The sequence below is a fragment of the Capsicum annuum genome, chromosome 10, assembly GCF_002878395.1.
Source record: "Capsicum annuum cultivar UCD-10X-F1 chromosome 10, UCD10Xv1.1, whole genome shotgun sequence".
NCBI lineage: Eukaryota > Viridiplantae > Streptophyta > Magnoliopsida > Solanales > Solanaceae > Capsicum > Capsicum annuum.
In genome coordinates, this window is record NC_061120.1 from 196,626,849 (window position 1) to 196,640,312 (window position 13,464).

Here is a 13,464-nt window from a genome sequence, read left to right on the forward strand (position 1 = left end):
ATTAACTTCTCTTTGGAAATCATATAAGGAAATTAGTGCATAAGTTAATGAAAAACCATTCAAAATATCAATATTTTCAAACTCATTTGAGAACCTACAACAATTGTAAAACACATAATTCTTGTCATAAATTGGGGGTTTCACAGTTCAAACACTTTAAAACTTGTAACATGTATATATCAATCAAATCTCAAGTTCTTCAAAGCCCCATAGTAAATTCATAATACATCATAGAAAGTGGTTTTGTAATTCATGATTTTTAATCAATTTCAATGAATTAGTTCATAGATATATGACATAGAGTTACTAAAACATCATACTTGTTCCCATGAGAGTTAAGATAGTTTTGCATACCTTGAAATGGAGAGAACGTAATGTAAATAGACTCTAAAAGCTTAGAATTCCCATATCTTTGGTGGTTTTCTCCTGTTTTGCTCTTTGAATGATGGTTAGGAGATCTATGAGATAAAAAGTTATTTTGTTGACCCTAATCACTTACATAGAGTATTGGAAAAGACTTAAGGGTGTGAAAAGATATTTAGCATCTTTAAAATATAACTAAAACAAAGCTAATCGATGCATGGAGAGGGGATTCATGGTGTGACCCCCATCGCTATCCAGGAGGTTCACAGCATGAACCCTGATGCAAACCTAGAGGCTCATAGCGCAACACTCAATACGAGGCCAAGGCAGTAGACTATCACGAGCTCTTTCATGGCACGGGGCTGTCATGGGGTGCCTATTTTGGGATACAGGGGTTTTTTCTAAGCCTAAGAATACCCCCAACAAATTCAAACCCAATCTTAGGTGCTTATCTTTGATATTAAGATCTTAAGGGCTTATTTCATGCACATTTTAAGTAACGAAATACCGTTGTGTTATAATATATAATGGTTTGACTCCTGACTTTATAATTTCATTATCAAATACAGTCCAACACCTTATCCTTCCTCCACTTGTTCCCATCCTCCTCCACCAACTACCAAATATCATGTCTTGGTAGGGTGGGGTAGTGTTGAAACTTAATGATGTCGAGTGAGAGATGTGTAGGGTTGTCCTTCTCAACCCCTATATTGTTCATACTGTAATAACATCTTCCTATATCTATCCAAATAAGTCAAGGTAAGGCCAAGCAAGAAATTTATACTGACAACTTCTCAAATCATAGGTGATCATGAAATGGGAGAAAGAGTAGGCATTTCATGTGAATCTTTTTAAGTTGCAGGATGCCAACTAATAAAAAGGTCATGCTCAGCTAGAAAGTAAATACAAAAGGTTCCATAGAGGAGCATAACATACATGACTACTAACCCCAGGTGGATTCTGCAAGGCCCTTACCATCATGGCAAACTCGTGCTTAAGTTGGCAGAGGAGTTCAAGATTAAGATCCCTAGATATTTGTTTCAGGTAGCATTAAGGACATAGATTTATTCTATAAAAAAGTTTTTAAGTGATCAATGCTTCTAGAAACCATCATGTTAGAGTGGAGTAGTGTTGAAACTTAATGATGTCAAGTGAGAGATGTACGGGGTTGTCCCTTATCAACCCTATATTATTCGTACTGTAATAACATCTTCCTACATCTATCCAACTAAGTCAAGGTAAGTCCAAGCAAGAAAGTTATAATGACAACTTCTCAAATCATAGGTGATCATGAAATGGGAGAAAGAGTAGCCATTTCATGTGAATCTTTTCAAGTTATAGGATGCCAACTAATAAATAGGTCATGCTCAACTAGAAAGAAAATACAAAAGGTTCCATCATTGTTGAGACTAGAAGAGCACAACATACATGACTACTAACCCAAGGTAGATTCTGTAATGCCCTTATGATCATGGAAAACTCGTGTTTAAGTTGGCAGAGGAGTTTAAGATTAAGATCCCTAGATGTTTGTTTTAGGTAGCATTAAGGACATAGATTTATTCTAGAAAAAAGTTGTTAAGTGATCAATGCTTCTAGAAACCATCATGTTAGAGAATCCACAAATGCATCTAGTGATGTTAAAAATGATTCTAATCTAGTTTATGACCTATTGAAAATTGAACTGGGAAACACTGTTGTTTTGTTCAGATGATGAATAGTTTCATTTCGACTTTAATATGCCTAAATCAATTTTAGGCTGGAAAAATGGTAAACATAGAATTTGAGTAGATTATGAATCTAAGTCAAATATTATACAGTTGATCAATTGACTATGCGGATATCACAACCCGAATCGAGGCCCTTACTACGAAGGGTATCCTAAACCATGAAGACCTGAGAGCCTCTCGAATTGGCGATCATATACACAATTCATATACTATAAAGATGCAAAAAACAAAATAGAATCATGGTTATCTAATTTCAACAAAACCATACGGTTATAATTTGAACAAAACCCAAATCCATTCAAAACATGAGACAAGGCCTTCCAAAATATGGGAGGCTCACCAACTTCAATCGTCTGACAAATCAATCTACGGCTTAGCAGGACCCCAGGATTGTGCCTAAGATCCTAAAATATAAGGGGTCAATACAAATATACTGGTATACAGAGCAATAAAAAATAATGTATTTTATACAACATAAGGGAGAGCAATTCATAAAATAGTTTACATACGATATTGTAAAAATGCATGGGCATTGTTTGATAAATTTCAAAACACTTTCTTAAAATCATGACTCTACTCTTTATTTCTCTTCTGAGCTAGATGGTACACCCTACAATCTGTAATTCCGTGGGATATAAGGAATCCTCTCTTGACTCGACGGCTAAGCCACCACCCCAAGTTTTTCATAAGGTTTGGATTCTTTATATCTCTACTATTCTACAGGGCCATCGCAAACGTACAATTCACTTTCAGTCAAACATGAACCTATGTCAGTAAATCACAGTTTTGAGCTATGAGTCATCTAACCTGTGCCTTCTTTGGATAACCATCTAACTCTCTTAAGCCCAGTTTTAGAATCTGTAAAACATATCTTCTTTGAAAAGTTGTTTCTTTCTTAATATCTTTGTGCACATCAAAAATAGGGTATCTGTAACAACCCACATTTCGGGCTAGAACATAAACTGTCATTCCTATGCATGAAAGTTGCAAAAGACTAACTCGTATGCAAATTTAGTGTTTTGACAAATTATGTAGTGTGGGAACATAGTTGATCATGAATTAAGATCATAGAGGTCCCTTAATCCAAAGGAGAGTTGAAAATTTTCCTATTAATTAGGTTTTAGTGAAAGTCTAAACTTGGGTCAACTTTCATCGACCATAACTTCTTGAATATAATGAGTTTAAGGGTATACTATATATCAAATTAAAGGTATTTGAGTATTATTTTCAACTCCCCTAGTTTTTCCTTAATCAGATAATATGGTAAAAATTTATGTCCATTTTATTGAGAGGTATTAGTCTGCCGAAGTGAGATGGCCAGACTGACAGACCATCAAACCAGTGATTGCCCATCAAGTTTCCCATAAATCCTGAAGAATTAAGCTACTTTTATGTCCAATAACTAATGGTTTGAATGATGGTCCATCACTAGACTGACGGTCCATCAACCAAACCATCAATTGAGGTCGAATCGCCCAAAAAGTGTGTTTTTAATGGGCATTTTGGAACTTTTCCTCCCCAAAAACTTCACACACAAATTAAATTATAATCTAAACTTTATTAATCAACAATTATCAGTTTTAAAATATATCAAATCCTCTTTACCCTCAAGAACAAGAGAATTTAGGGTTTTCTCTAAGGCAAAAATTCAATCCTTTTAATCCAAGATTTCCTAAAAAAAGAGTCAAGACTAGAGTTCCATTCTCGAACTAAATAACTTAAGGTATTTGAGACTACTCTAAACACAATTGGCATAATTTTTACTATTTTGACAAGATTAAAGATCCCTAAATATGTTTATAAAGAAGAGTTTTGATATTGTTACAAAAAAGTAAGTGGCATGGAATTGTTTGGGTAGTGCTTATGGTTTTTTGAAATATTTCTCATGAAACTTAAATATAACTATGTACATATTTTTTCATTAGTAATGAAGATTTTAATTGAGAGAATGCTTGATAAAAATCCCTCTCCTTTATGATATCTTTGATTTCAAGTGTTGTGGTTTGTGTAAAGGTGTGGATTTCATGAAAGAAAACTAAATGGTGAATGCTTTACTGATGATCATGAAACTACATGGTTTATGATATGTTGAGAGGGTGATTCTAAATGGAAAACATTTATTTTGTCAAAATTAACAACTTCTAAGGATTTTGAACTATGTAAGCATAAAATGACTACCTATTGATTGTACAATTGAGAGTAGAGTATTTTGATGGAATTTGAATGAAAATTTCTTGTACAACTCTCTTTTACCTAATTTTTAAAACTATGGTTGGTCAATAATATGATAAAAAGTGAAAAGGATTGCAGATATGATGTGATGTGATTTGATTGATTTGCAAGTTAAGGTATGATGATACCCAGTGATTATATGTCCTTAACAAGATAAGTATTGAATATTTTTATTGTATGAATCATTTTTGTTTTAAAGAACTAAAATTTGGACTTTAGAGAGCTAGTTGGTCACCCGAAGAAGGCATTTGAGTGTAAGGGCTCATCGATGGAAACCATAGTTGCCGATGTAGGACTTATAATATTGTATCCTACATGAAAGATAATAAAATAATTTTGACATCTCACATGGTGGGATTCCTATGATGTGCTCACATGTGGGGTATCACCATCTTCAATCCTGGCGACTACTTTGATTGGGGGCTTCGCTGCCGAGTCAAGGGCAAATTTCACTTAGCTCATGGAATTACAGAATTGTAGGGTGTACCGATTAGCTTCTAATAATGACAAAAAATGAGTCAAGGTTGTCAAGAATTGATTTGAAATTTATTAAATATGCCCATGTATTTTACTTATATAATGTTCAATGTTATTGTGAAATGCTCTCACTTATTTTGTATAAATGCATAATATTTTGGGTTGTTTCACACACTAGTACCTTTTTACTAACCCCCTCTATTTTAGGATCTGAGGCATAGTCCTGGGGTCCCGTTTAGCAGTAGACTTGTGTGTCAAAAGTTGTAATTGGTGAGCCTTCTCTTTTTTGAAAGGTCGGGTCATTAAACATTGTTATTTCTTTTGTTTTACAGTCTGACTGGGGGCCTTGTCCCAGTTCTAGACAAGATGTTGTATTCAATGTATAGAGATTTTAGATACTGATGTTAGATACTGTTAGAGATCTATGGATTTCATTCCGAATTTGTTCAATTAAATTATAATATTGACCATGATTCTATATTGTTGTTCATTTCCTTATTTTTTTCTATAGAATATGAATGTACACATGATTGCCAAATAGTGAAGGGTGCTCGGGCCTTCATTGTTTGGGATGCTCGTCGCGGCCAAGTTCTTGTCTCGAGTCGTGATAGTATCGTCATTGGTTACAATTGCAATGCAACTGGCCAATTAACTTTTAATTTGATCATAATTTAAATAGAATAGACTAAATCTTAATAGAAATTACTTTTTGAATAACCTTCAGTCTAATTGAGGTTATTTTTTTTAAAGAATCCCAAAAATTATCAAACTTCTAATGTAATTAGGTTTATTTTAATCTAGTTAAATTTAGTTAGGTTTATTTTAATCCAAATAAATTTAATTAGGATTATTTTGATCCAATTAAATGTAATTGGGGTTATTTTAATCCCAATTAAACCAATTCTAACCTAATTCGTCCAAGCCCATATCTTTTTACCAACCATCCCAAATCAGCTAATCAACAACATCAGCATCCTATCTCAATAATTTCATCCCTATCCAATTCAAGACCCAACTCGGTTCAGCCTTTTTCTTTATTTCCTTCAAACAATAGCCAACAAAAATCAACAACCATTCAAACAATAAACAACCACAATGATAATACACAATAGCCAAATGAAATCAACGTTAACAGCACAACAATACCCGACTCAGTTTCGATCAGATATTGACCCAGCAAAGCACCACCATTCGTTTCTTCTCCAAACCCGACATGTAATTAAACCCACACATACCATGCCGATTTTATATGAAAAAGATGCCAAGAATTTTCTAGAAGTGCTTAGGTGGCCTCTCCAATGGTTAAATTCCTAGAATCTTGGGTTAATTAGTATAATTTCATACATATTTGTGCAATTTTCATAGGCTCATAAAAGAAAGGGGATTCCTCAATTCTATTGATGGTTGAATTTTGTATTTTATGAGGAAACACAAAAAATTCATTCAATTTGTTGGTGGAAAATCCTACCCAGAGCTAAATTTGAATTTCCCCTTTATTGTGAATTCTGAAATTGTCCTCCAAATATCCTAATTCCACATCGGATGAGCCTCAAGAATGGATTCTGAGACTCTTGCTATAAATATCTCTCCTTAGAGCTAAAAAGGGGGTTCAAAAAAATTGCAAAAATTTCTGAAGAAAAGAAATATAGATTTTTTTAGTAGAAGTTCTTTTGTATAAAAATCGACAACTGCTCGAAGCTTTTGGAGTCATAGCATTGAACTTTCCAGTGGTGGTGGAGTCCGACGTCAGCTAGTAGTCCTGTTTTGTGCTCTCAAACAGGTAATTTCCTATTTCTTTTAAGCTTTCAATTATTTCTACTTCCTCTCAACCTTCTATAGTTGTGAGAAAACTTTTAGTAGTACCGTATGCTGGGTTGTCTGCTGTAGATGGCCGTGAGGGTTGTAGGAATTATTTTTTGTGATAGTTGTTACTCTGGTTTGTCGAAGGATTATTGTGTTTTGGTTTTTAATTGGACTGTTTGAATGAGCTCGCTACTTCCCATTTATTTCCTCTCTTTTGCATCGATATATGTTTGCTCTATGTGTGTGGTGGGATGATGCGTATGAGTTTTCTATGTAGCTCATAATCATTGTTATATATATATTATTTTATTGTTTATGGGTATCCATTGGGAATAAAATGGGGCGAAGTATATGGTGAGCTGGCCGTGTGAGTGTGTGTGAATCGTATTGTCGAATGTGGTAAGGTAAAGTTGTATACAGTGATGGCTTGTGTTTTATGCTTGAATAAAAAAAAGGTGATGGGGTCTCTATTGCTGAGTGTTGTCTGCTGTCAAAATTACAAAACTTTGTATACTAAAATTTGGTCTTCTTTGTTGCATTTAACGTTGAAAAGTCATGCATTTTGCATATTCTCTCTTGATCTTGGTTCATGGAATTTCTTTAACTATAGATTTCAGGATCTAAAACTTTCAGATTTTTGTAAGGCTACATATGGAGAATAGCTGCAATTCAAGTTTTGTGCTTGTTGTTGCTAATAATAAGTTCTTTTTAGTTTGTTTTATTTTTTTTTGCACCCTACAGTGGTTAGGGATCCTATTTAGGACCGAAAAGAGGAATTTTGAGAGTTTATTTTGTTCATGAATCTTCTACTATCAATATCGATTTCCGAGTTTGTTTTGTTCATGAACCTTCTACTATCAATATCAATTTCCTGCAATAGTTAGAAGTCTTCTTTGGGATTATAGGGGAAATCTTGGAAGTTTGTTTTGTTCACTGCCAATATTAATTTCCTACAAATGGTTAGAGGTTTTCTTTTCTTTGGGATAAAAAAGGGAATTTTGAGAGTTTGTTTGGTTCATGAGCTTTCCACTGTCAATATTGATTTCCTATAATAGTTAGAAGTTTTCTTTGGGATTAAAAGGGAAAACTTTGGGAGTTTGTTTTGTTCATGAATCTTCCACTGTCAATATTGGTTTCCTGCAATAGTTAGAAGTTGTCTTTGGGATTAAAAGCAGAAACTTTGGGAGTTGTTTTGTTCATTATCAATATTGATTTCCTGCAAATAGTTAGAGGTTTTCTTTCCTTTGGGATCAAAAAGGAAATTTTGAGAGTTTGTTTGGTTCATGAGTTTTCCATTATCAATATTGGTTTGTGCGAATATCATTCTCGTATATAGAATTATTTTATGATGTTATTATGTCATCGATTTAAGTATAAATACAAACTCATGTTGTTTTAGGCCCCTGGAAACTTTAGCAATCCTCATTGATATTTAAATTTTTGTTGTTTTCCTTCTTGGTGTGATCGAAATTTGATGCTTTATCGTAAGAAAAAACAGAATTGCACTCTTGTAATTAGTGAATCTATGAGAATCTCTCCACACTTTATTGATTCGTTTTCCATGAATTAAGCCTTCTCCTAAACTCTCACTTGACAGAGACTGTTAAAATTTTCTCATGCTTTCTTTGAAGGATCTTGTATGGATTTGAATTTCATGAGTGATTATTATCCGCATTATAACGTGCGATTAGTTATATAAGATCAAACTGGTTAATTTAAATCTTAATCCTTTTTCTATTATTTTGTTGCATGTGAATATGTTGTGTCTGAGTTCACCATGAACTGTCTATCATTTCCCTCATCGGACCAATTCCTATAGAAATCCCAATATCAATCTTATGACCGAATACACGGAGTTGAGATAAGAAGAAATGGGTCCAATCTATGAAGTGTCCAAGAGACTTGAAAGTCTCATGTTTTTAATTTTATTTATTTATTCATTGTTTTCTTTATTTATTTACTTATTTATTCGTTCATTTATTTATTTGGGGTCTCAAATCCAATGCTGTAAATTTAATACAGGTGTATAAAGACTCAAGCCAAAGCTCAAAAACTAGATTAGGACAAGTAAAATGGGTCGAAAGCACAACTAGACTAGGACAGGCCTCATTAATTTGCGTCCAATGGACTAAATCTTTTACTTTCTCCTCTCTTTCTCCTTTTATGTGTTTATTTGCTTATTAGTTTTGTTTAGACTTAGTTAAAATCCCTACTAATTCACCTAAATCTATTTTACACTAGTTTATGCTTAAAAATCGATCACTAACAAATCAATCTTTTTGAAGTTAGTCAAAATATGTTTTCAAATAGTTTGGATAACCGCAAGTTAGCGGACATTTTAGGTGGTTTAAAAACCTTCCTAAAACATTAATAAGAACCACTTAGAATCTTTAAATTTAAACGATTTTTCTGTTTTGGGTCATTTAACGTATTTCATAGAGGTTTCTTAATTCCTTTTCAAAATTAAGTGGTAACTCTCAAAAGTCGAAATTTCCGCCAACCAGTATAAATTTCAGTTATGAAAACTTCAAATTGAACATTTGACTATTATAGTTATTTTCCCATTAATGGATTATGAGCAGCTAATTAAAAAAATCTCCCATATGTCTTTGGTAATTTGTATTACAGTAAGTCTTTCTATAGTAACAATATTTGTTTGAAGATATAATGACCCTCCCAGTCATTTTGAAATTTTCTCATTTTTCCTTATTTTAGCTCTCTCCGTAGTTTGTGTACGTGATTTATGACTCACGGAATAATTAGTATCAATTTTTGAGATGTAAGAAAATAATTTAAGTCATTAATGGGGTTATTGAGTTTAAAAAAAAATGGCAGCCCGGTACACTAAAGCTACCGCTATGCGCGGTGTCCGGGAAAGGGCCCCACCACAAGGGTATATCGTACGCAGCTTTACCTTGCATTTCTGCCAAAGTCTGTTTCCAAGGCTTGAAACCCGTGACCTCCTGGTCACATGGCAGCAACTTTACTAGTTACTCCAAGGCTCCCCTTCCATGGGGTTATTGAGTTTGAGAAAGTTAAATCCAATAATGGTCAACTTTTGATCAAGACGACCTCAATTGGTTATGTTACTGTTTTCAATTGGTCTGAAACATGCTTTTTAGTCAATTTACATATTTAATCTATTCCTATAAAATTGTGAATAAATTTTGAGTATTTATTAAAAGTTTTGTGTAATAAATAATTAAGTTAATTAAGAGTAGTGGGTCAAAACTACAATTTTTTCTTCTCACATAACTCACGTTAAGGTGGACTGATTGAAGTCTTAGCAGAAGTTCTACCAAAGGGTGGTTGGCAATTTGAACTTCGGGGAGACGAAAATTACTTCTTCAGGTAAGCCCCATCCATAAGCTCTCATACTGTTTTATAAATAATATTCCTAGGATTAAATATAAATTACGATTATGTGACTAGATAAAAAGGAATTTGGAGGGGAAGAGTTAATGTTGCATGTGGGTTTGACAGAATGTTAGATTATTGTTAGTGTAAGGTAGAGAAGTCAACAAATTGCGTAAAGGGAGGTCAGTGGCAGATCCATAAGAATTGGTAGAAAAATTATTAAAATAATGTTAAAATTATAATAAATTAACAAGTTTGTTCCATAAAGGTGGCGTAGGCCACTGCTTCTCGGTTACTTTCAAATTGAAGTTTTTCTCATGGAACTGGTTACCATTTTGGTGGAAATTAGGTTAATGGTTTAGAAGTTTTGGAGTTGGAAGTTATAAAATAGGTGTTACTAAATTCATATTTTCACTACACGAAAAATAACCTAAAAGGAAGAGAAATATGGTTCCAAAAAGTCCAAATCTTGTCCCAATTGATCTTTTAGGACAGAAAAACAGGTCTCGTCCGATCCTAACAAGCTCTGCTGCTAAATCTCAATAGCGACGAATCAACAAAGCTTGTCCTTAAAATTCTTTTGAGATGGTAAAAAACTCAGTCCTAAATATCTTTTAGCAACGGTATATCTTGTCCCAATAGACTAAATACCTGGTCGTTATAATCCTTTTGCGACGATATATCTCGTCCCAAATAGACTAACTACTTGGTCATAATTATGTTTTAGTGACGGTATATCTGGTCCCAAATAGACTAACATCTTGGTCATAAGTATCTTTTAGTGTCGATATATCTCATCCCATATAGACTAACTACGTCATAATTATCTTATAGTAATGGTATATCTCATCTCAAATAGACTAACTACCTATTCCTTAATTATCTTTTAGGGAAGAGAAATACTTGGTCCTAAATTACTCTTTGGTGACGAGCAAAATTCTTTTCCTAGATCAACTTTTAAGGACTAGCAACATCCTGGTCGTTGATCAACTTTTACAGACGAGCGATATTCTAATCCTAGATCAAATTGCTATCGAGAATCTTGATACAAAAGCATGATATAATTAGAGACCAGAAAACTTAATCAACATTTAGAGACGAGCAACTAACTTGTCTAGCATGCCATGAATTTCTCACCTTTTCAAATCTTTATTTTTTTCCCAAAAATCAAAAATGATAACTCTAAAATGATTACATTTTTAATTAAGCTGCAAATATCAAATAAACATTTGAGATGAAATTATGCATCACCAGTAGAATAGAAGGTGCATTTAAGCTTGGTATCAGTTGTCACAAATTTTCTTAATCCTCTACGCAGGTCTTGAGTGCATAGTCTAAATCATCGATCAAGTCATTGACATATGCAATCCCAACTAAAATTCTAACCAGATCCTCAGTAATATCTATAGTCTCTCATACTTCAACCGGTCTACTTGCATGGGACATGAAGCAAGGCAAGCTTATGAGAGACTTGATGCTTCCTGCGAATTTTTAGGATCACATAACACATTTGGATAGAAACAAAAAGAAAATGTAAATAGAAGAACAGGAACATAATGAATGGCATCAATATAGGCATAGATTTGAATTAAATATGAAAGATAAGATCTTGTATAGCATGAACAAGAGAGGTCATTTGATGAATCATTTGCATCACTCGGTACCATACCATTGTCCTGTGGACAAGTTCAAGTGGTTAAATGGTTCCTGTGCCATGCAGATGTTTACCAGCAAGAGTTATTACAAATTTCATCTTCATTAGACATCCCTATTTGTTCTCCCCCGCTAGTATAAAACAAAATCTACAATTATAATTGAAGCTGAAATTTTGATCTCTAGCTAGTTTATCCTAAAAACAACCAAAAGGCCTAAATAATTGTCTACATCTATCTCTCTTGCCATTCTAAGTGTTCTATGGATAGAAAATATACTTGATTTAAGTTGGATATGAAGTATTTCAACACACCATCTCCTGGTCTTTTTCTAATAGTCAGAGTTAAAATGCTCCACGTCTACGTTATTTTGCCTGTCCTTGATAGCACTAGTGTCGAAGCATATTGCCCATGTTGCTTCCATCTCTTTCTACATTTTTCATTCTAACAATTTTTTATTACACGGTGTTTTAAAAAAGCAACATTGTTTTGATAATAATTTGTCTATTCCACACAAAGGAGCAAACACATTTGAGAATAAACACTATTCTCTTTTGAGATTTTCATCCCCGATAGAATATAGTTTCAGCCACCCCAATGCAAACAATATTGCATGGTTATGATCATCAATAGAAAAATGAGAGAGGTCAAACTCATGTATTATACACACTCATGTATTGTACACTTTGATAAGAAAAAGTGATTTTTGGTATCAGAGAAAGTAATTGAGCATAAGACGAAACTAACCAAAACTGATAGTAATGCTGAAGTATTTGGTAGCCATAGAAAAATGCTTAGAGAGTGCCAAAGAACCTTTCAGAAAACTCAGGACCGATCCTGCTCCCTTAGCATACAAGTTGATCGAGAATTAGACACATATCTTTCAAGGGAAAGCTTGGAATCTCCAAAAATGTTGTTGCACACGTATCAGGGAGGCCTAACGTGTACACGATGACATTTTTGAAGAGTCCTGGCTATGGATTCAAGTTATCATCAAGCTATATATGTTGTTTTTTTGATTACCTGAAGAGTCTAGTTTGTTTCTATTGAACAACATCTCGAAGTTGGCATTTTCCTAAAACCTTGCACACATGATTGTCACGATCCAAACTGGGACCCTAATCGTGACGAGTATTCTGAACCATCAAGGCCCAAAACACCCCTTATCTATCTGGTAATCATGGACATGACTTATATGAAAAGAAATGTGGAAGATACAGTATATAACGGAAACATGGTCAAGAATCATATGAAAACAATAATGGGGAATAATGTCCCACAATCTCAATCAACATCTCTGTAACGTCTGCAAAATCTCTACTACGTGACTAAAATAAATGTCTATCTGAAAACTGGGACAAGGCCCCTAGTAGACTCAAAACTAATAAATGATAAATTAAACTGCAGACATCAGGCCTTCTGAAATATAGAAGGCTCACCACTTGATTTTGCGATCTATCGAAAGGAATCTATTGGTTGTTTGGACCCCTAGATTATGCCTTCAAACCTAGGAGGAGAGAGGGTTAATACAAAAGTACTGGTACGCAGAGAAATCAAAATAAAAATATAATATTTTTACACAATATAGGTGAGAGCCATTATAAAGCAGTTTCATATCAAATTATTTGAAAACACATGGGAATAATGTAATAGTTTTCAATACCAATGTAATGCTATTGAGCTAGGTGGAATACCCTACAATTTAATTCCACGGCTATGTGGAATCCGCCTCTGGTGCTCGGCGGCCAAGCCTCCAATCCAAGTAGCCGCTAGGATTTGGAGCCGGTATACCCCCCATGTGAGTACACCATAGGGAATCTCCCCATGTGAGATGTCCCAATTATTTTAGTATC

General features: G+C 33.9%; 1 pseudogene; it reads right to left on the reverse strand.

The window, feature by feature from the left end:
- The window catches only part of LOC107855227, a 95,261-nt pseudogene that overhangs the window by 66,298 nt on the left and 15,499 nt on the right, over window positions 1-13,464 (reverse strand).